Consider the following 22,312-nt stretch of genomic DNA (forward strand, 5'->3'; position numbering starts at 1 on the left):
GTCTTGCACTCCATCTTGACCCGAACAGAGTACAAGTTTAGGCATGCGAATACATGAGTTGGAGTCGAACATGCATGAACATCGTCCGATTACCAGCCAATAGTTAAAACTGTTAACAGACGCGAGAGGTACCACCAATAATGAAAATGGCCCTCAAGGTACTATAGGTACAATCTACGGCGTGTGAATGAGTGAGCTGGCGTCAAACACCCGTAGAATCATTCGATCGGAGGCCAATGATGAAAACCTCTCGTCGAACACGAAGAACCTGCCATTGAGGCATGCAGGCTCCAAGGCACCGGAAGGGAGTCTCTAGATCAACTTCCTGGATAATGAGCTGAAGTCGACAGGAAGTGACCTTGATCAAAGGTGGTCCATAGTGTGTCCCACATCATTGACACAAGACAGAGGAAAGATGTTGTGGTGAAGCAAAATTATGTGAGGTATTAGACGGAGGTTGCAATTTTGCAAAGGTCGACTTCTCTTGAACATATCGGCGGCACGACAGTGGACTTGGCAGTATTTGACATCAACGGATCAGAGGTCATGGTGACGAGGCAATGAGTAGATGAGAGGTCAAACAGGATAACCCAAACCCACAGAGGCTAGTGTAAAACAAGATGAGAGGTCCCCACCTAGACACGAAAGCAAACAAGTGCCATGTTCAAGAGCGACATACTGCCGACACGACAATAATTATGGGTCCATTTTCCCCACCATTTCTGGCGAGTACCCCAGTTATTTTAACAAGCTTGACGGGGATAGCATATGCTTGTGAGGCGTCATTACGACAGAATCCGATGTCATTAAGTTTTAACGAGTCTGACAAAGGAAGAACTCGGCGTCTTTTCCTATTTAGAGAGTCTGAAAAGACAGCAGAAAAGTGAACTCTAGGGGGGTCCTTTTTCATAAAGTTGTGTCTTGCGAGCCCGAAAAAGTATAAAACAATGCTCGAAAGAACTGCCCGATCATTACAATCGAGGAGTACTTTTCATATGTAGTGACATCGACCTGAAAAAGTAAAAAAGTGATCGATATCACGTCGTTTCGTAACCATTAACGAACCTGAAACGACAAGGGTCCGACGATCTTTTCATTTTTTACACGGTCGGAAAAGAGTTTAAAGACGACCGCCTCTTATTTACGTTTAACGAGTCAAAAGGAATAACTCGGCAATCTTTTCATATTTAAACGGTCGGAAAAGAGCTGAAAGTAGACCTCCATTTTTATTCTCTTTAACGAGTCAAAAAGGGAAAATACTCGGCAATCTTTTCATATTTTATGAGTCAGAAAAGAGCTTAAAGGTGACTCATCCTAGAGGAACGAGTGGTATAAAGGGTAGCAACTGGTTCCGGCAATGGTGGAACTGCTCAAAACATGTAATGGTCAAGAGGCTGGCTAATAAAACCACTCATCGCTGCGGTTCCTCAGGAAAGGAAAAACAACCAAGTGAAAGCATATGATCGGCCAAAGAGATGGCGACGATGGAATGAAAACAACCAAGGCTCATCTAGCAGAATTCAGCGGATAAAAATGGCAATCACGAGATGTAAATTGGGTATGGGTTCATTTTTACACAAGCTTGAACCATGGAGAACTTTGCTTGGATTCGGTTTCATGTTTACACAAGCTTGAAACGAAAAACTATGCTTGTTATGAGTTCGCATGCCCCTAGCATAATAACGCAAAATGAGGTATATGCCCCCCAAGCTTCATTGCATTCAACAAAGTGGATGGAATGAAGGTTCACTCTCGAGATCGATGAAAGACTCGACTTGTATTTTACGAGATCTTAATCAAAAGACTCGATTTGGAAAGGGAGTTGTTTCATTTTTTAATGAGGTTGACACAGTAAAAGAACTATCCTCATAACCCTTGTTTCATTCTTTAATGAGCTTGACACAAGATCAGGAACTATGCTCAAACACCTTGTTTCGTTTTTTTTACGAGGTCGACACAAGATCAAAAACTATCCTCGGGACACAAGATTGAACCAGGAAGGACTCTGCTTGTTGGAAATGCGCATGCCCCCAGTCCAATGGCGCAGGATGAGGTACATGCCCCCAAGCTTCATTGCATTCAACAAAGTGGATGGAATGAAGCTTTACGAGATCTTAATTGAAAGACGCGATTGGAAAGGGTAAATTGTTTCATTTTTTAACGAGCTTGACACAAGATCAAGAACTATGCTCGGGACTCTTTGTTTCATTTTTTAATGAGCTTGACACAAGACAAGGAACTGTGCTCCGATGGAACTTCACCATAATGAAGAGGAAGTTGAGGCTCCCAGGGTGTTCGACGTCAGTTCACTCATTCGCACGCCGTAGATTGTACCTATAGTACCTTGAGGGCCATTGTCATTATTGGTGGTAACTCTCGCGTCTGTTAACAATTTTCATTATTGGCTGGTAATCAGACGATGTTCATGCATGTTTGACTCCAACTCATGCATTCGCATGCCTGAACTTGTACTATGTTCGGGTCGAGATGGAGCGCAAGACCCTGGATTTTGTTTGTTGGAATCCAGGGTGCGATTTGTGGCTTATTATGATCATTACATGACTCATTCACTGGATGGCTGCGACCATGCCTGAGTCTATTTATCGATCCTCACTGGATGGCTGTGACCATACCTTGGATCTAGATTCTTGTGTGCTCTCTTATGGATGGTTGCGCCCATACCACATATATCATGTACTTGAGATATCAGTTGTACTTCTTTACGCAGGTTCTCCATCGGTGGTGTTTTCAGTTACACATGTTCTTGTAAAGAATTTCACCCCTCTCTCTCTCTCAGGCCTCATGCTTTAGGGGGCATCTGTTACACAGTAATTTGTCACCGTTTATCACCGTCCCTATTTCCCCTCTCCCGTACATTGGAGGACTCATTCCGGGACTTGTGAGAAGTGACATAACCTGAAACAACTTGCATTATATTCCTCTAAGTGTGAGCTTCATGTGCACTGAAGACATCTCCTGCAGAATACCCATGAAAACAGATCTTTTTGCATTAGCGCGGGTCCACAGTTTACTGCCCGCACTAATGAGGGAAATCCTCTAAAGAGGGCGCGCTATTGGCGCTCTGTCTCAGAGTCGCACTCGTGCTAACCAAATTGAGTAAAGTTTTCAACGCAGAAGCTTCCAAAGGTTCTCCTTAAACCATTCACCAACTGAACCTATGTTGAGCTAGGATGGTTTGGCTTCGAATCTCCATAGAAGGGAAGTGGTTTGCCACCTTTCATGGAAGTTTCTAAGTGATAAAGCCAATCCCATGAATAATGTGGTTGATCCTATCTCTTTCCTCTCTATCTATAAAAGCTTGTCTCTATGTCTTGAGCAAGCTAGTTCCAGTTCCAACATAGTGATAGAGAATACCAGGAGTTCAAGAGTTTAAAGCTATAAGAGCCTTCTTTTCACCCATAAGGCCAAATCTAGGTGAGGAGATTCTTGTCACCCAAGAGAGAGAGGCTTGTTTCCCATCCCAACAAGCTTTGCAAGACTTGTGTAGCTGACTACCTAGCCAAAGGAGGATTTGACGTCAGAACAATGGTTGTATTCTTCTTTGTTATTTATCAATAATAGATGACTATCATTATGGTTCCACTCTCATTGTCCTATGATTGATGTTGAGTTATATCTTTTCTGACTGACATATAGTTGCATCTATTGGATTTTACGCTTGTATTTGTGTTGTTCTTTGCATGTGCAGGTGTCTAATCATGGAGATCGTGGGGATCGTGACCGGCCGAGGCAAAGGAACAAGGGCGACGTCTCTTCTATGAATATTAGCGTTGGAATCCAAGTAGGTTCTCATCATCCACTTTTATTTTCAATTACAAACTTGCGTGATAGCATTCTTTGATTGTTGCTAGACCTGGTCTGGGCTAGTAGGGATCGTTTCTGTCCGCAGAGAGGATTTACCTCCACAATGCTTTCCAAGTCCTTGGAGCTGTATGGGCTGTTTTGGTGTGGCTCCCTGGCTCGTCCTGGTCCCCCTCGTGCCCCTCCAGATGATACCAGCGACAGGTTTTCTTTCCGTGTGAAAGGTGGGTTGGTAATTGAGTTGTGTTTTCGCGTGTGCCTGAACGATGGCCTTAAGTCGTTTGTAGGGTTGCCGATTTTCATCTTCTCTCCATCCCCACTCGGTATTGCATGAGCAGTAATGTTGGCCACGCTCATCTTGGGAGGCATATGTGAACAATTCCCCTTCTGCTCTCCAAGTTCTTGGAGCTGTATGGGCTGTTGTGGTGTGGCTCCCTGGCTCGTCCTAGTCCCCGTGTGCCCCTCCAGATGATACCAGCGACAGGTTTTCATTCCGTGTGAAAGGTGGGTTGGTAATCGAGTTGCGTTTTTGGGTTTGCTTGAATGATGGCCTTGGGTCATTTGTAGGGATTCCGATTTTCATCTTCTCTCCATCCCCACTCGGTAGCGCATGAGCGGTAATGTTGGCCATGCTCGTCCTGGGAGGCATATGTGAACAATTCCCCTTCCGCTCTCCAAGTTCTTGGAGCTGTATGGGCTATTTTGGTGTGGCTTCCTGGCTCGTCCTGGTCCCCCTCGTGCCCCTCCAGATGATACCAGCGACAGGTTTTCTTTCCGTGTGAAAGGTGAGTTGGTAATTGAGTTGTGTTTTCGCGTGTGCCTGAACGATGGCCTTAGGTCGTTTGTAGGGTTGCCGATTTTCATCTTCTCTCCATCCCCACTCGGTAGCGCATGAGCGGTAATGTTGGCCACGCTCATCTTGGGAGGCATATGTGAACAATTCCCCTTCTGCTCTCCAAGTTCTTGGAGCTGTATGGGCTGTTGTGGTGTGGCTCCCTGGCTCGTCCTAGTCCCCGCATGCCCCTCTAGATGATACCAACGACAGGTTTTCATTTCGTGTGAAAGGTGGGTTGGTAATCGAGTTGCATTTTCGGGTTTGCTTGAATGATGGCCTTGGGTCATTTGTAGGGCTTCCGATTTTCATCTTCTCTCCATCCCCACTCGGTAGCGCATGAGCGGTAATGTTGGCCATGCTCGTCCTGGGAGGCATATGTGAACAATTCCCCTTCCGCTCTCAAAGTTCTTGGAGTTGTATGGGCTGTTGTGGGGTGGCTCCCTGGCTCGTCTTGGTCCCCTCGTCCCCCTCCATATGATACCAGTGACAGGTTTTCTTTCCGTGTGAAAGGTGGGTTTGTAATCGAGTTGTCGTCTTGGTCCCCGCGTGCCCCTCTATATGATACCAGCAAGAGGTTTTCTTTCCATGTAAAAGGTGGGTTGGTAATCGAGTTGTGCTTTCGGGTTTGCCTGAACGATGGCCTTGGGTTGTTTGTAGGGCTTTCGATTTTCATCTTCTCTCCATCCCCACTCAGTAGCGCATGAGCGGTAATGTTGGTCATGCTCGTCCTGGGAGGCATATGTGAACAATTTCCCTTCCTCTCTCCAAGTTCTTGGAGCTATATGGGCTGTTGTGGTGTGGCTCCCTAGCTCGTCCTGGTCCCCTCGTCCCCCTCCAGATGATACCAGTGACAGGTTTTATTTCCGTGTGAAAGGTGGGTTTGTAATCGAGTTGTCATCTTGGTCCCTGCGTGGCCCTCCAGATGATACCAGCAAGAGGTTTTATTTCTGTGTTAAAGGTGGGTTGGTAATCTAGTTGTGTTTTCGGGTTTACCTGAACGATGGCCTTGGGTCGTTTGTAGGGCTTCTGATTTTCATCTTCTCTCCATCCCCACTTGGTAGCACATGAGCAGTAATGTTGGCCATGCTCATCCTGGGAGGCATATGTGAACAATTTCCCTTCCGCTATCCAAGTTCTTGGAGCTGTATGGGCTGTTGTGGTGTGGCTCCCTGGCTCGTCCTGGTCCCCTCATCCCCCTCCAGATGATACTAGTGACAGGTTTCTTTCTGTGTGAAAGGTGGGTTTGTAATCGAGTTGTCGTCTTGGTCCCCGCGTGGCCCTCCAGATGATACCAGCAAGAGGTTTTCTTTCCGTGTGAAAGGTGGGTTGGTAATCGAGTTGTGTTTTCGGATTTGCCTGAATGATGGCCTTGGGTCGTTTGTAGGGCTTCTGATTTTCATCTTCTCTCCATCCCAACTCAGTAGTGCATGAGCGGTAATGTTGGCCATGCTCGTCCTGGGAGGCATATGTGAACAATTCCCCTTCCGCTCTCCAAGTTCTTGGAGTTGTATGGGCTGTTGTGGTGTGGCTCCCTGGCTCGTCCTGATCCCCTCGTCCCCCTCTAGATGATACTAGCGACAGGTTTTCTTTCCGTGTGAAAGGTGGGTTTGTAATCGAGTTGTCATCTTGTTCCTCGTGTGCCCCTCCAGATGATACCAGCAAGAGGTTTTCTTTCCCTGTGAAATGTGGCTTGGTAATCGAGTTGTGTTTTTGGGTTTGCCTGAACGATGGCCTTGGGTCGTTTGTAGGGCTTCCGATTTTCATCTTCTCTCCATCCCCACTCGGTAGCGCATGAGCGGTAATGTTGGCTAGGCTCGGCCTGGGAGGCATATGTGAACAATTCCCCTTCCGCTCTCCAAGTTCTTGGAGCTGTAGGGGCTATTGTGGTGTGGCTCCCTGGCTCATCCTGGTCCCCTCATCCCCCTCCAGATGATACCAGCGACAGGTTTTCTTTTCGTGTGAAAGGTGGGTTGGTAATCGAGTTGTCGTCCTGGTCCCCGTGTGCCCCTCCAGATGATACCAGCAAGAGGTTTTCTTTCCGTGTGAAAGGTGGGTTGGTAATCGAGTTGTGTTTTCAAGTTTGCCTGAACAATGGCCTTGGGTCATTTGTAGGGCAGCCGCTTTTCATCTTCTCTCCATCCCCACTCGGTAGCGCATGAGCGGTAATGTTGGCCAGGCTCGGCCTGGGAGGCATATGTGAACAATTCCCCTTCCGCTCTCCAAGTTCTTAGAGTTGTAGGGGCTATTGTGGTGTGGCTCCCTGGCTCATCTTGGTCTGCTCGTGCCCCTCCCGATGATACCAGCGACAGGTTTTCTTTCCGTGTGAAAGGTGGGTTAGTAATCGAGTTGTGTTTTCACATTTGCCTGAACGATGGCCTTGGGTCATTTGTAGGGTGGCCGATTTTCATCTTCTCTCCATCCCCACTCTGTAGCGCATGAGCGGTAATGTTGGCCATGCTCATCCTGGGAGGCATATGTGAACAATTCCCCTTCCGCTCTCCAAGTTCTTTGAGATGTAGGGGTTGTTGTGGTTTGGCTCCCTGGCTTGTCTTGGTCCCCTTGTGCCCCTCCAGATGATACCAGCGACAGGTTTTCTTTCTGTGTGAAAGGTGGGTTGGTAATCGAGTTGTGCTTTTAGGTTTGCCTGAACGATGGCCTTGGGTCGTTTGTAGGGTGTCCGGTTTTCATCATCTCTCCATCCCCACTCGGTAGTGCATGAGCGGTAATGTTGGCCATGCTCGTCCCTGGAGGCATACGTGAAAAATTCCCCTTCTGCGCTCCAAGTTCTTGGCATTGTATGGGTTGTTGTGGTGTGGCTCCTTGGCTCGTCTTGGTCCCCCTCGTGCCCCTCCAGAAGATATCGGTGATAGGTTTTCTTTCCGTGTGAAAGGTGGGTTGGTAATCGAGTTGCTTTGTCGGGTTTGCCCAAACGATGGCCTTGGGTCATTTGTAGGGCGGCTGATTTTCGTCTTCTCTCCATCCCCGCTCGGTAGCACATGAGCGGCAATGTGGGCCATGCTCATCCCTGTCCCTCTTTCCCATCCCAACGATAAGAATGTTGAATGTTTTCTCGACACTCCTTTGAGCCTTCATTGTTGCGGTCCCAGATGGAAGCCCCAAAACTCCGTCGTTGCCTATGTCACTATCGTGCCCCTCGGTTGTTGCGAATAGAGAATTTTGATTGGGCTGGGTAGCCATTTGTGGCTCCATTGAAATTGGCTCCTCGTTATATTGTTCACCTCCTCCCTATTTGGTGTGGAGGGTTTTTCTTTTCGTGTGAAAGGTGGGTTGGTAATTGAGTTGGTTTTTCGAGTTTGCCTCAAGAATGGCCTTGGGTCATTTGTACGGTGTCCGATTTTCATCTTCTCTCCATACCCACTCGGTAGTGCATGAGCGGTAATGTTGGCGATGCTTGTCCTTGGAGGCATATGTGAACAATTCCCCTTCTGCTCCAAGTTTTGGGAGTTGTATGTGTTGTTGCGGTATGGCTCCTTATGATGGCTAGCCTCTTCATTGTTCGGCTGTTTATGGTGCCGGTGTCTTGTGCTTGTACTCTTTCCGTGTTGGCATTGTCGGTTGAGATGCATACATTTAAGAGGGACGTGGAAGGGTTTTGGTTGTAAACCACCTACCCTCCCTCTTGCTTGCTTTTTCCATCGGGCGATGTGAGGCGCTATTCTCCTTATTGTAAAGTCAAGGGTTGGCATTCCTTTCAAAGTGCACATCGTTCGTGGTTGCGTTGGCTTTGAGGTTTTGACAGATGTGTTGGCCCATATGTTTGATCGAGGGGTCGGCTTTTCCCTTGCATCTTGCATGTGTGGCAGGCTTTTGTGGTTGGAAATGTTAAGTCACAACGTTTATGGCCATTTGTTGTTTCAATTGTGTATGCGCTTGTGGTCCAATGGGGAGGAGGCTTGCTACTATAGTCATCAATGGTGGGGGCTATTTGGAAGAAGGATTTCGAGGTGGAATGCTTCGACCTCCCTCCTTTGGGTGGAGGTGGCTGTAGGGGAGAATTATTGATCGTCCGGTCGGAACAGCTGTGGGAAATCTCCTAGGTTGCCTGTACGTAGGGTGTGTGGGGTGCGGTGCTGCCCGATCCCTCCTCCTGTTTGGATATGTGTCCCTGTATTATGTAGTGACCCTCTTGATTTGCATTTGCTTCCTTCCTTTGGCTTCACATTGTGGTTGCCACAAGCGGCCAAGTGATCGAGGTCCACCATTTCTGCTGGCGTGGGTGGACTCCTAGGTTGCCTCGGTGCATGATGTGGAGGGTCGGGGGGCATTTCTAAGAGAGGTTGTGGGCTCGGTTGGTCTTGTTTTATTTCCTTCCGTTTCCTCTTTGCATTGAGGCTACCGCAGGTGATCATGCAATCGAGGTCCATCGTTGCTGCTGTCCGGGTGGACTCCTAGGTGGCCCCTGTGCGGGGAGGGGAGGGGAGGGGTGGGTTGGGGGGCATTTCTAAGGTTTGTTGCGGGCTCGGTTTGTCTTGTATGATTTCCTTCCCTTGCCTTTGTGTCGAGGCTGCCACAGGCGATCATCCGATCGAGGTCCACTGTTGCTACTGTCCGGGTGGACTCCTAGGTGGCATAGGTGTGGGGCGGGGAGTGGCCTTGGTGCATTGTGGCTCGGCAGGTCTGCCCATTTGTTTGCCATGTCCTTGGCATGTTGCGTGTGCTTCCTTCTTTGGATGCAAGAGGTGCAAGGCATAAAAGTTTTACATGATATTTTGACGTCTCTTTGACTTGATGGGTGTTCAGGTTGGCTCTCGGTAAGAGAGCGCCCGAATTGCCCTTTGAAGTGGGAGGGTGCTACCTGGTTGATCATGCTAGTATTCATATGATTGTCTCAAAGATTAAGCCATGCATGTCTAAGTATGAACTAATTCAGACTGTGAAACTGTGGATGGCTCATTAAATCAGTTATAGTTTTTTTGATGGTACCATACTACTCAGATAACCGTAGTAATTCTAGAGCTAATATGTGCACCAAGTCCCGACTCTTTGGAAGGGATGCATTTTTAAGATAAAAGGTCGGCGCGGGCTTGCCCGCTTCTCCGGTGAATCATGATAACTCGACGGATCGCACAGCCCTTGTGCTGGCGATGCTTCATTCAAATTTCTGCCCTATCAACTTTCGATGGTAGGATAGAGGCCTACCATGGTGGTGACGGGTGACGGAGAATTAGGGTTCGATTCCGGAGAGGGAGCTTGAGAAACGGCTACCACATCCAAGGAAGGCAGCAGGCGCGCAAATTACCCAATCCTGACATGGGGAGGTAGTGACAATAAATAACAATACTGGGCTCATCGAGTCTGGTAATTGGAATGAGTACAATCTAAATCCCTTAACGAGGATCCATTGGAGGGCAAGTATGGTGCCAACAGCTGCGGTAATTCCAGCTCCAATAGCGTATATTTAAGTTGTTGCAGTTAAAAAGCTCGTAGTTGGATCTTGGGTCATAAAGGTCGGTCACCTACTCGGTGTGCACCTGCCCTTCTGTCCCTTTTGTCGGCGGCGCGCTCTTGGCCTTAATTGGCTAGGTCGCGGTTCTGGCGCTGTTACTTTGAAAAAATTAGAGTGCTCAAAGCAAGCTTATGCTCTGAATACATTAGCATGGAATAACGTGATAGGATTCTGGTCCTATTGTGTTGGCCTTCGGGACTGGAGTAATGATTAATAGGGACTGTCGGGGGCATTCGTATTTCATTGTCAGAGGTGAAATTCTTGGATTTATGAAAGACAGACCACTACGAAAGCATTTGCCAAGGATGTTTTCATTAATCAAGAATGAAAGTTGGGGGCTCGAAGACGATCAGATACCGTCCTAGTCTCAACCATAAACAATGCCGACCAGGGATCGGCGGATGTTGCTCTAAGGACTCCGCCAGCACCTTCTGAGAAATCAGAGTGTTTGGGTTCCGGGGGGAGTATGGTCGCAAGGCTGAAACTTAAAGGAATTGACGGAAGGGCATCACCTGGAGTGGAGCCTGCAGCTTAATTTGACTCAACACGGGGAAACTTACCAGGTCCAAACATAGTAAGGATTGACAGATTAAGAGCTCTTTCTTGATTCTATGGGTGGTTGTGCATGGCTGTTCTTAGTTGGTGGAGCGATTTGTCTGGTTAATTCCGATAACGAACGAGACCTCAGCCTGCTAACTAGCTACGTGGAGGTTCCCCTTCACGGCCAGCTTCTTAGAGGGACTATGGCCGTTTAGGCCATGGAAGTTTGAAGCAATAACAGGTCTGTGATGCCCTTAGATGTTATGGACCGCACGCGCGCTACAATGATGCAGCCAACGAGTTTTTATTCTTGGTTTGAGAGGATTGGGAAATCTTCTCAAATTGCATCGTGATGGGGATAGACCATTGCAATTATTGGTCTTCAACGAGGAATTCCTAGTAAGCGCGTGTCATCAACTCGTGTTGACTACGTCCCTGCCCTTTGTACACACCGCCCATTGCTCCTACTGATTGAATGATCCAGTGAAGTGTTCGAATTGCGTCGACGATGGCGGTTCGCCGCCATCGACGTCGTGAGAAGTTCATTGAACCTTATCATTTAGAGGAAGGAGAAGTCGTAACAAGGTTACTGTAGGTGAACCTGCGGTAGGATCATTGATAGCAGGGGTTTTCTTTTTTGGTTCGGGTTGGTTGGGTGTCGATTGCAATGTGGGACTTTGTGGTGCGTCTCTAGGGGAGCAGGTTTGGTGTTTGGTGGGAACATCGTTGGTTTCTTGTCTCGAGGTAACGCTTGTTTTTTCATGTGTGCTTGCAAGCCATGCTTGTGCTTGTCCCAGCCATCCTTTGTTTTTGTTCCCCCCAATGTGTTTCTGCAGGGGGTTCGGAAGCTTGTTTCTTGGGAGCCCTTCCGACAATCTGTTCAGCCGGGCATGGTTGCTGCAGAGTTAGGTGCCTGGTAAAAACGATGGATAAATTCGGACTCATTCGTAGCGGCGGTGCTCGGTCTTTTGTTCATTGGAAGGCATGGGCCAAGGGTGCGGGCTTCCATAGTTGGTTCTCTCAAAAAGGCGGCGGCGGGGTATGTGTTGCTTGGGTGAGCTTTTTCGCTGGTGGTTGGGTCGAGGGAGTGGTTGCGCGCGCGCCTGGTAGCTCAAACCTTCCATGAGGCGAGATTGTCAGGGTGCGGTCAAGTATGGGATGGATGAAGAGCAGTTCAACCCATTGTGCTGGCCACCCTAGTCCCTCCCGACCGTTCCTCAACATGCCCTCGCGGAAGGGTTGGGTGTCCAGGTAATGAAAAACTCATCCCTCGGTCTGAGCTCCATCGAGATCGCAATTTTCCCCGCCGACAGGCATGAGGGTGGCAATATTATCTCGTGCCTTTGCCGTCGAGGAAATTCCTCGTCCTCTCGTGAGCCACACCCCTTCTGAGGGAAAAAGAAGTAGCGGGTTGTGTCTTTGTTCCTCCCTTTGGATTGTGGGTTTCTTGTGGGACTTGCGTCATTTCTTCGTTTCGTGGTGTGCGCTTTGCGAATGTCCCTCTCTCTAGTGGCCTTGCACCGTCGATGTATTTGTGGCCCGTGGCTTTCTCCAGCGTTGAGTGTCGGCTAGTGACAACTCCTCTTTGGAGTTTGATTCTTTTACCCTCGTTGACTCTCTCGCTGCAAAGGTTGTTGGGTGTTTTGTACACGGAGGGGTGCAATAGCAGGGTGGGTTTGTGTTATGGGCAGCAGTCTATTTGTTGTTTGAAGCCTTGTGCTGCTGGGTTGGGGGGCTTTTTGCCTTCAGTGACGTGCTCCAGACACTGGTCTCATCGTGGCCCTCGTCTTTTCTATTGGTCAATTTTGGGTTGTGATTTATTTTCTTGGTTGTTTGCTATGTTGTTAAGCTGGAAAGGGTGTTGTGTTGAATGCATGTGGGAGGGTGTGAAGAGGTGGGACGCTTTTTTGATCGGGTGCCTTGTTTGATTTCTTTTTGGTTAGCGGACATCTTGCTCGGCGTGCTGTTGAGCTTCTCTCTTTTCTTGGGATCTTTGTTTCTTTGGTTTTGTTTTCTTCCCTTCTTCCTTTTGCCCCTAGCCTTATGAAGGAGAGGTGGGATTGTTGTGGATTGGTGTTCGGGAAGGACGAAAAGCAGTGCAAGTTCCCAGGGTGGCCGCCCTAGTCCTTGTCGATCGCCGTCCCCTGCAGTTCCCCCCTTTTTCCGAAGGCGCGGGGTTTGGGAAGCTTGTTCTTTGTTTGAGCCTCCCCTTGTGAGCCGGTAGCCACGTTTGATATCTCTTGCTTTCCTGTTCTTTTCTTCCCTTCTTGCTTTTGGCCCCTTAGCTTTATGGAGAAAAGGTGGGATTGTTGTGGATTGGTGTTCAGGAAGGACGAAAAGTGGTGCGAGTTCCGAGGGAGACCACCCTAGTCCTTCTCGATCACCGTCCCCTGCAGTTCCACCCCTTTTTGCGAAGGGACGGGGTGGGGAAGCTTGTTCCCTGTTTGAGCCTCCCCCTGTGAGCCAGTGGACGCGTTTGATATCTCTCTTTCTTTCATGTTGTTTTCTTCCCTTCTTTCGGCCCCTAGCTTTACGGAGAAAAGGTGGGATTGTTGTGGATTGGTTTTCGGGAAGGACGAAAAGCAGTGAGAGTTCCCACGGTGGCCACCCTAGTCCTTCTCGATCGTCGTCCCCTGCAGTTCCCCCCTTTTTGCGAAGGCACGGGGTTGGGGAAGCTTGTTCTCTACTTGGAGCCTCCTCCCCTTGTGAGCCGGTAGCCACGGTTGATATATCCCTTTCTCTCTTGTTTTTCTCTTCCCTTCTTCCTTGTGGCCCCTAGATTTATGGAGAAAATGTGGGATTGCTGTGGATTGGTGTTCCGGAAGGACGAAACGCAGTGCAAGCTCCTGGGGTGGCCACCCTCGTCCTTCTCGATCGTCGTCCCCTTCAATTCCCCCCTTTTGCCGAAGGCACAGGGCTTGGGAGGCTTGTGCTTTGTTTATGCTTTGTTTTCTACCCTATTCTCTTCCTTTCGGTCCCTAGCTCTACGGAGAAAAGGGGGAATTGTTATGGGCTGGTGTCGGGGAAGGGCTAAAAGCAGTGCGAGCTCCTGGGGTGGCCACCCTAGTCCTTCTCGATCGTTGTCGCACACATTTCCCCCCTTTTTGCGAGGGCGTGGGGCTGGGGGGAGATTGTCCTCTGTTCGAGCCTCCCCCCGTGAGGGGGTTAGACACCTTTGTTTCTCTTTCTTTCATGCGTTTTTCCTCCTTTTGCCCCTTGGCCTTACATTTGTTGTGGGGGGTGCCCCTATTCAGTTTTGGGGTCGAGTTACAGTGCCGAATTGCATGCTAACCTAGATCCCACAAAGGGTGTTGGTTGATTAAGACAGCAGGACGGTGGTCATGGAAGTCGAAATCCGCTAAGGAGTGTGTAACAACTCACCTGCCGAATCAACTAGCCCCGAAAATGGATGGTGCTGAAGCATGCAACCTATACTCGACCGTCGGAGCAATTGCCTAGCTCCGATGAATAGGAGGACGTGTGGGTCACTGAGAAACCTCGGGCGTGATTTTGGGTGGATCGGCCCCCGGTGCAGATATTGGTGGTAGTAACAAATATTCAAATGAGAACTTTGAAGACTGAAGTGGGGAAAGGTTCCATGTGAATAGCACTTGGACATGGGTTAGTTGATCTTAAGAGATGGGGAAGCCTTGTATCAAGGGTGCACTCTGCACGAGCATCGAAAGGGAATCGGGTTAATATTCCCAAACCGGGACATGGCGGCGGGTGGAAACATTAGGAAATCCGGATACGTCGTCGGGGGCCCCGGGAAGAGTTATCTTTTCTTTTTAACATCTTGCCCACCCTGGAATCGGTTCACCCAGAGATAGGGTCTAGCAGCTAGAAGAGCACCGCACGTCTTGCGGTGTCCGGTGCGCCCTCGGTGACCCTTGAAAATCTGGAGGATCGAGTACCGTTCATGCCCGATCGTACTCATAACCGCATCAGGTCTCCAAGGTGAACAACCTCTGGTCAATAGAACAATGTAGGTAAGGGAAGTCGGCAAAACGGATCCGTAACTTCAGGAAAAGGATTGGCTCTGAGGGCTGGGCCTAGGGGTCTGCGCCCTCAACTCGTGGGTTGTCGGCAGTCTGCCCGAGCTGCTCTCGCGGCGAGGGCGGGTAGTCGCGTGCTGATTGGGCTACGGGCATAGAATGCCCCCTGCTGGGGGATTTTCCCTAGGCGTCAAACAGTCGACTTAGAACTGGTATGGACAATGGGAATCTGACTGTTTAATTAAAACAAAGCATTGCGATGGTCCCTGTGGATGCTAACGCAATGTGATTTCTTCCCAGTGCTCTGAATGTCAAAGTGAAGAAATTCAACCAAGCGTGGGTAAACGACAGTAGTAACTATGAATCTCTTAAGGTAGCCAAATGCCTCATCATCTAATTAGTGACACGCATAATTGGATTAACGACATTCCCACTGTCCCTATCTACTATCTAGCAAAACCACAGCGAAGGGAATGGGCTTGGCAGAATCAGCGGGGAAAGAAGACCCTGTTGAGCTTGACTCTAGTCCGACTTTGTGAAATGACTTGAGAGGTGTAGAATAAGTGGGAGCCGTTTTCAGTGCAAGTGAAATACCACTACTTTTAACGTTATTTTACTTATTCCGTGGGGCGGAGACGGGGCACTGCCCCTGTTTTTGGCCTTAAGGCACGTTTTGGCTGGTCGATCCGGGCGGAAGACGTTGTTAGGTGGGGAGTTTGGCTGGGGCGGCACATCTATTAAAATATAACGCAGGTGTCCTAAGATGAGCTCAACGAGAATAGAAATCTCATGTGGAACAAAAGGGTAAAAGCTCATTTGATTTTGATTTTCAGTACGAATACAAACCATGAAAGCGTGGCCTATCGATCCTTTAGATTTTCAGAATTTGAAGCTAGAGGTGTCAGAAAAGTTACCACAAGGATAACTGGCTTGTGGCAGCCAAGCGTTCATAGCGACGTTGCTTTGTTATCATTCGATGTCGGCACTTCCTATCATTGTGAAGCAGAATTCACCAAGTGTTGGATTGTTCACCCACCAATAAGGAACGTGAGCTGGGTTTAGACCGTCGTGAGATAGGTTAGTTTTACCCTACTGATGAACCGCACCACAATAGTAATTCAACTTAGTACGAGAGGAACCGTTGATTCACACACTTGGTCATCGCGCTTGGTTGAAAAGCCAGTGGCGCGAAGCTACCGTGTGTCAGATTATGACTGAACGCCTCTAAGTCAGAATCCATGCTAGAAGCGGTGCATGTCACTCTTCGACTGTATCTTGACCTGCAGTAGGGGCATCGCTTTGTCGCCCCCACGGACCCGTGTCATTTGCAAACCACGACCATGAAGCATCTCGGTCGGGGCAGCTTTGAAGTTCAATTCCAAACGGTCGTTGAGAAGAATCCTTTGCAGACAACTTAAATACGTGACAGGGTATTGTAAGTGGCAGAGTGGCCTTGCTACCACGATCCACTGAGATTCATCCCTTAGTCGACTTGATTCAGAGCTTCGCTCTTGTCACAAACAAAATCTGGGCAAACCTCTCGCCCCTCTGCCTCTTCCTCCAAATGACAATTTTCCATTGCTTGGGGGCAGGAAATTTGGGGTTTCCACACCGTGACAGAAAAGGCGCCGAAGCCCAGGAAAACTTGGGTTTCCATGTCACGCCGTGGCACCCAAAATTTGGGGTTTCCATGCCGCGCCGCGGCGCCCAAAACTTGGGGTTTCCACCCGGCGCCTAAAACTTGGGGTTTCCACCGGGTGCCCAAAATTCAGGGCTTCCATGTCGCGCCCAAAATTTGGGGTTTCCATGCCGCTCCCCGGCGCCCAAATTTAGGGTTTCCATGCCTCGACAAAAATTTAGGGTTTCCGCCCGACACCTAAAACTTGGGGTTTCCACCCGGCGCCTAAAATTTGGGGGTTCCGCCAGGCGTAGAAAAAAAACTGGGGTTTCCATGTCGCGCGAAAAATTTGGGGTTTCCACCCGGTGCCTAAAATTTGGGGGTTCCGCCCGGTGTAGAAAAAAAATTGGGGTTTCCATGTGGCGCCTAAAATTTGGGGTTTCCGCCCAGCGCAAAATTTTTTGGGGTTTACAAGCCGCGGCCAAGCCTGGGGAAACTTGGGGTTTCCGAGTCGCGCCACGACCGAAACCGACGGTGCCCAAGCCTGCGGAAACTGGGGGTTTCCATGTCACGCCCCGGCGCCCAAGCCTGGGGAAACTTGGGGTTTCCATTTCGCACCACGACTGAAGCCGACAGCGCCCAAGCCTGTGGAGACTCGGGGTTTTCCATGTCGCACCTTGGCGCCCAAGCTTGGGAAGCTTGGGGTTTCCATGTCTCGCCCTTGATGGAACCATGAGTTTCTGAATTTTACGGCATGAGGGAAACACGGGGAACTTGGGGTTTCCATGATGATGCAAACCAGCTCGCAAGTCTCGGAAACCTGGGGTGTTTCGAAACCGCTGCCCAAGTCTGGGGAACTCGTTGTTTCCATGTCGCGGCACACTCTGCATCGCCCGAGAGTCTGTGGAACTTTGGATTTCCATGTCGTGGGGTCACGAAAAGCCACCAAAGTCCGTGGAACTCGGGGTGTCCATTTCACGGTGCGATGAAAACTGCTACCCAAGTCAGCGGACACACACAGGGTTTCCATTTCACGTCACAACAAAAATTGCTACCCAAGTCTGGGAAACGCGGTGTAAGGACCTGCGGTTCGGTTTCTCCCCGTCGGTGCGAAGTGCAAACTCTACGATCGAAATTTGCGAAGGGACATAAGTATAATATGCGCATTAGAGGTGGTGCGATGGTTGGTTTATAGCATGGGAGCGTTTGGCATAACTCACTGGCCGACTTACATGTTGGGGCGACTTGAACAAAGGATTGTTTTCCGACCAACAATCGGATGGCAATTTTGCGACGTGTAAAGGGCGTTTTGGCATGCAGTGGTCGAGTCGGCCTGGGCAGCGACTCGCCCAATCGCTCCTATAAATAAGGCAAGGCGTTGGAGCATTTGGCATTCATTTGAAGATGGACATTCGAACATGAGCATTTGGTGATCAAGAAAAAAGTGCGAAGTAGTGGAGCAGGTCGCAAAAGAGGCGCGGGCATATATGCGCCCGCTCTTGGGCAAGCACACACGATACGCACATGTTTCAGTTATCGGGTGAGGGCGCGGGTAAGGAAGGCACCCGCCGTTCAGTGTGACATGGGGTGTCTCGGGTAGGTCGCCCGCTCGTCGTGGAAGAAGAAACGCGGAGGTGTCTCGGGTAAGTCGCCCGCCCGTCGTGCAAAAGTAAGCGCGGGGTGACTTGGGTGAGGTTGCCCGCCCATCGTGCAGCGGTAAATGAGGTTCGGTCGAGGGGTACGGTTGGTAGCTCGGGCAAGGAACTTGGTTGGCACATGGAGGTGTTGCCTATTTGTAAAATTGGCTGAGTATGAAACTTGGTGTTTCCCAAGTATACTTGTAAAGCCTCGTAAACATTGTAGAGTTGAATAATATATTGTATTCGGGCAGACTCATTGTTCAGGGAGTTGCCCCTCCCTTTATACTGTGCAATTGTGTTCTTCATGTATAATTGCTGATGATAATGAATGTGTATGGGTGTTCATTGGTATAAAGGAAACATAATAATACTTGGTTGCGAAAAAAAAACTAAGTAGACTAATGGTTAGGCGTAGTCCATGAACATAAGTATTGGTGAAAAGGAAGTGTTCGGTGGCGCCGCACCTCGCCAAGTACAGCTGGAAGACTACTGTAGGCCTGGGGGCGTGACACGCAGGGTTCCCATGTCGCTCGCGCCGTGTTGGGCATGGCGCACGCCCCTTGATACCTGCACGATGGGCGAGCCACAGACGGAAGGTGCGCGGGTGACCCTTGTTGTGTGCTCAGATGAAAGAGGTGACCATGTGCGGACGAGTTAGGATGCGGGCAGGTGTGCGATGTGTGGCGACGGGTGTAATCGGCAAGGTGTTGGAGACGACCCATGGGTGCGATGGTGCACACGAAGGGATGCTGCGGTTCATTGGAATGGGGCGTGTCGAGGTTATGTGGCAGGTCAACCGGGCATGCATGTTGATGGAGCCAACCCTTGTTATCCTCGAGAGATACGACCCTTGGGCGAAAGGATGCGTATAAGTAAGGAGGATGGCATTCGACGAAGGGACATCGAACTCAGACTTCCACATCACAGAACAAGTGCGAAGGAAGGAGTTGGGCGAAAATAGAAGGAAGAGGACGCGAGTAAGAGGGCCGCACCAGCGGGCAGATTACAGAGGGCGGGTCAGGCTTGGTAGCGCAGACAGGCAGAGCGGGGCAGTTTACCATCTGGGCAGGTAGGCCGCACTGCTTGCGGGCCATGCGCCCTCACTATGGACTGCACCGACGGGCAGAGTTTGGGCACCGCAGAAGGGAAAGTCGGGCAGACAGGTTCGCAGTTCAGGTGTGGAGTTGTGTCGTGCAGGCCGCGGGCCAGTGCAGTGCGACCACACGACAAGACAGGTTGAAATAATAAATGAAGAAGATAAATTTATGGTAAGTTATTTTCGCTGCATTGTTAAGAACACTTACTGGAAAATTGACCGAGTGTTGAAGTAGGCGCAGACCATGTACTCAAGTATTGGTAAAAGGAAAAAGTACGGTGGTGCCACAGCCGCTTATGCGTGGTTGAAATACTACCACTAGGATAGGAGCGTGACATGGGGTCTCCCAGTCCCTCCTTGACAAAGGTTGCCAAATTGCGGGGAACCCGGGGATTCCATGTCCCACCTTGTCGAAAGCATCCCAAGTGCAGGAAATTTGGGGTTTCCACATCTCGTCGCGATGGAAATCACCCCAGTTGCAGTAAACTTGGTGTACATCGAGCCTGCAACCTCACATCAAGAAAAAGGCTCGGTTGGTCAAGAGAATGAAGGTTTCTTCATTGGTAAAGGATCTCGCTAAGGATCAAAGGTTGGAGTCTCTTCTAGAGCTAGTCCACCATGGACTATCAAAAGTTGAAAGAAGGACAGAGTGTCGGGGAATGAAGCGCCGAAGATACAAAGTGCAGAGAGGAGGAAGGACTCGACTTGTGCTTGGGGGATATTATTGTCAAGGGTCTAGGGCTTCACAATGACCAACAAGAAGCTTATGAAAGGGTTTTCCTCTCTGAGAGAGAGAGAGGTTTTTCCCTGGCAGATAGCCAACATCCTGTGTTCTTGTTCTTATGTTTTTGGCACCAGTTTGATGAAAGTAAATGCACATGCATTAATAAGAAGAGAAGATGATTAAGATAACATGATAAATTGCAAAAGAGCTTCACAAATTGTTATCAAGTCTAGAAGAATCCCGCTATACCCCATTGTCCCAGATTGTTCATCGCGGTATCGGAGCTAAGGTGACACATCAAGGAAAGGGAATCTCAAGAACATCTACAAGGTTGAAGTGTCAAGCCAAGAAGTCTCAATGACATCAAGGACAAGAAGGTCTACCATCTATCATTCATCATGGAAGACTACAAAGCAAGAAGAAACGCCTTGTATAAAGGCACCTACAAGAAGAACAAATCAAAGAGGGACCTACATCAAGCTACACCATCTTGAAGAATGAAAGGAACTACGAGTCAAGTCATCAAGCAAGTCCATTTGAAGAAAGCAACTTGAACAACATCAAGATCTAAGGAAGGCAAGCCATCAAGTATTCAAGAAGAAAGCAAGTTCACTACATCTCAAACTCTATCAAGTAAGTATATGTCCCCTTCTGAGTATACCTCAGTGTCTTTTTGCAAGGAGAGTAACAAATTGGTTGGGACCACTACATGCCCAAAGTCAAACGGTTTGGATGCCAAGAGTATGGACGCTACAAAAGGGATTGTCCTAAACTTAAGAAGGACAACAACAACAAGAGAAAAAGGGAAGAAGCTCATGTAACTCAAGAAGTGAAAGAAGACGACAAGAAGCAAAAGAAGGAAGATCCTCCTATGACTAAGTCAACCTCTTTGCTTAAAGTCTTCTTTCAAAGCGGGTAGAGGTCTCATTGGGGGTCCCATTTATGGGATTCAAGAGAGGATGATATACAGGCGAGAGCAGATGAAGCAAGAAAGGCTATACCAATCAAGGAGAACTATCAAATAAAGCCGCGATGATAAAAGCATAATCAAGATGAGGTACTTATGCATCAAAGTTTAAGTCATGTCATCATATATATTGATTGGGTCATGGGAAAAGTTCTAGAATAAAAGGATCTCTTTCGCCAACGACATGCTCGGAGGCATGTGCTACAGTGGAGTAAAGGTCAATCAATCCAATAAGAAGCAAATGAAGAACATCGTGGTCACAAAGAATAACTATTTGACAAGATTCCTCAACATCTCTCGAAAGAAGGCACGGCAACTCTGACAAAGGAAGAAAAAGATAAAGGACCCTTGACACCTACGAAGGCCTTAGAGATAGTAAGGTGCAGATAACCGATTCAAGTCTACAAATATGTCATGATGAAGAGCAATATCACGATGAAGTCATGAAGGGCCACTAAATCAAAGTACGGGAACAAGCGAGTACAACTAAGCATCCATGTGATAAGTGTTATGAAGGATAGACAAGGTGACAAAGGAGTAGCTAGATGACAAAAAGGACCTGATATATATCAAGAAGGCCACTTTCCACGAAAGGAGCAATGACATGACAAACCAGGGGGGAAAGTGATAGATGGCCGGTACCCTGCCAAGAAGAAGTTCAAACAAAGACTTCATGACATCGAAGGAAAGAAGGAGATCAAGTGGCTGAATGACCCACGAAGAAGACATTGTTGATGAATGGACAAGTCCCTAGCTAAGAGGGAGTTCTAACAAGTTCCCAACTACAAAGGAGCTTGGTCAAGTTCCTTGTCAAAGGAAACTTGGGCATGTCTTCCCCAATCAAGGGGGAGAGATAGACACAACATTCTTGTCTTCACTTGGCAAGAAATAACAGGAGGATTGGGCAATCATTTGGCATCTGATGCTTTTTGAGGATGTGTAGGGCACCTAAGACAAGAGTAGGCAAGAGGAGTGATATTCTTTGAGGGTTGGGAACCCAAGACAAGAATTTTCCTGGAAGGTCATACTCAGGGAACACCTGGGTGGGCATGTACCTTTAGAGACAATGAACAAGGTGTTTATAAGTCATTGGCCACGCCAACATTGTGCTATGATCTTATGAGAGATAAAGCTATTAGTCAAGGCCTTGCTATGAACAATGTTGGCTAATATGATGCTATAAAAGATGGGTTACCAATCCGGTTTCCCTTATGTGAATTATTCAAGATTGAAAAATAGCCAAACACCTTGTAATGATTTATGAATACCTCCCTAGTTAAGAGGGGGTGTTGAAGAAAGTGTAACTGGGTTCGGTCTTCATAAATGTACTTTTGATATTTGTATTTATTCAAGAAAATAAATAAATAAATATATATATATATATATATATATATATATATATATATTATATTTGTCATTGAGTTTCTTGCTCATTGAAATAGGCCTATCACATGTTAAAGTGTTATAAAGAGTCAAAAGAAAATGTTGAAGACCTTAAGGGCATGTTACCCTAGGTATATTTATGTATTAGAGTCAAAGATATTCCTACCCTCATGCCTTCGTTCGGGTCGTGCGCCCGTTCAAACCCCAAATTTCCTTCCGGCGGGC

General features: G+C 48.4%; 1 non-coding gene and 1 pseudogene across 1 annotated transcript; both read left to right on the plus strand.

The window, feature by feature from the left end:
- Positions 1-9,470: 9,470 nt before the first annotated feature.
- On the plus strand, positions 9,471-11,282 carry LOC149154806 (18S ribosomal RNA). The gene has a single exon (XR_016263890.1). It is a non-coding gene; the product is annotated as an 18S ribosomal RNA (ribosomal RNA).
- A 3,356-nt stretch (positions 11,283-14,638) lies between these two features.
- On the plus strand, positions 14,639-16,158 carry LOC149154807 (25S ribosomal RNA; annotated as a pseudogene).
- The last annotated feature ends 6,154 nt before the right edge of the window (positions 16,159-22,312 follow it).

This window comes from Pinus tabuliformis, chromosome 9, assembly GCF_031772625.1.
Source record: "Pinus tabuliformis cultivar Carrire ecotype Pingquan chromosome 9, CPIR1, whole genome shotgun sequence".
Lineage (NCBI taxonomy): Eukaryota > Viridiplantae > Streptophyta > Pinopsida > Pinales > Pinaceae > Pinus > Pinus tabuliformis.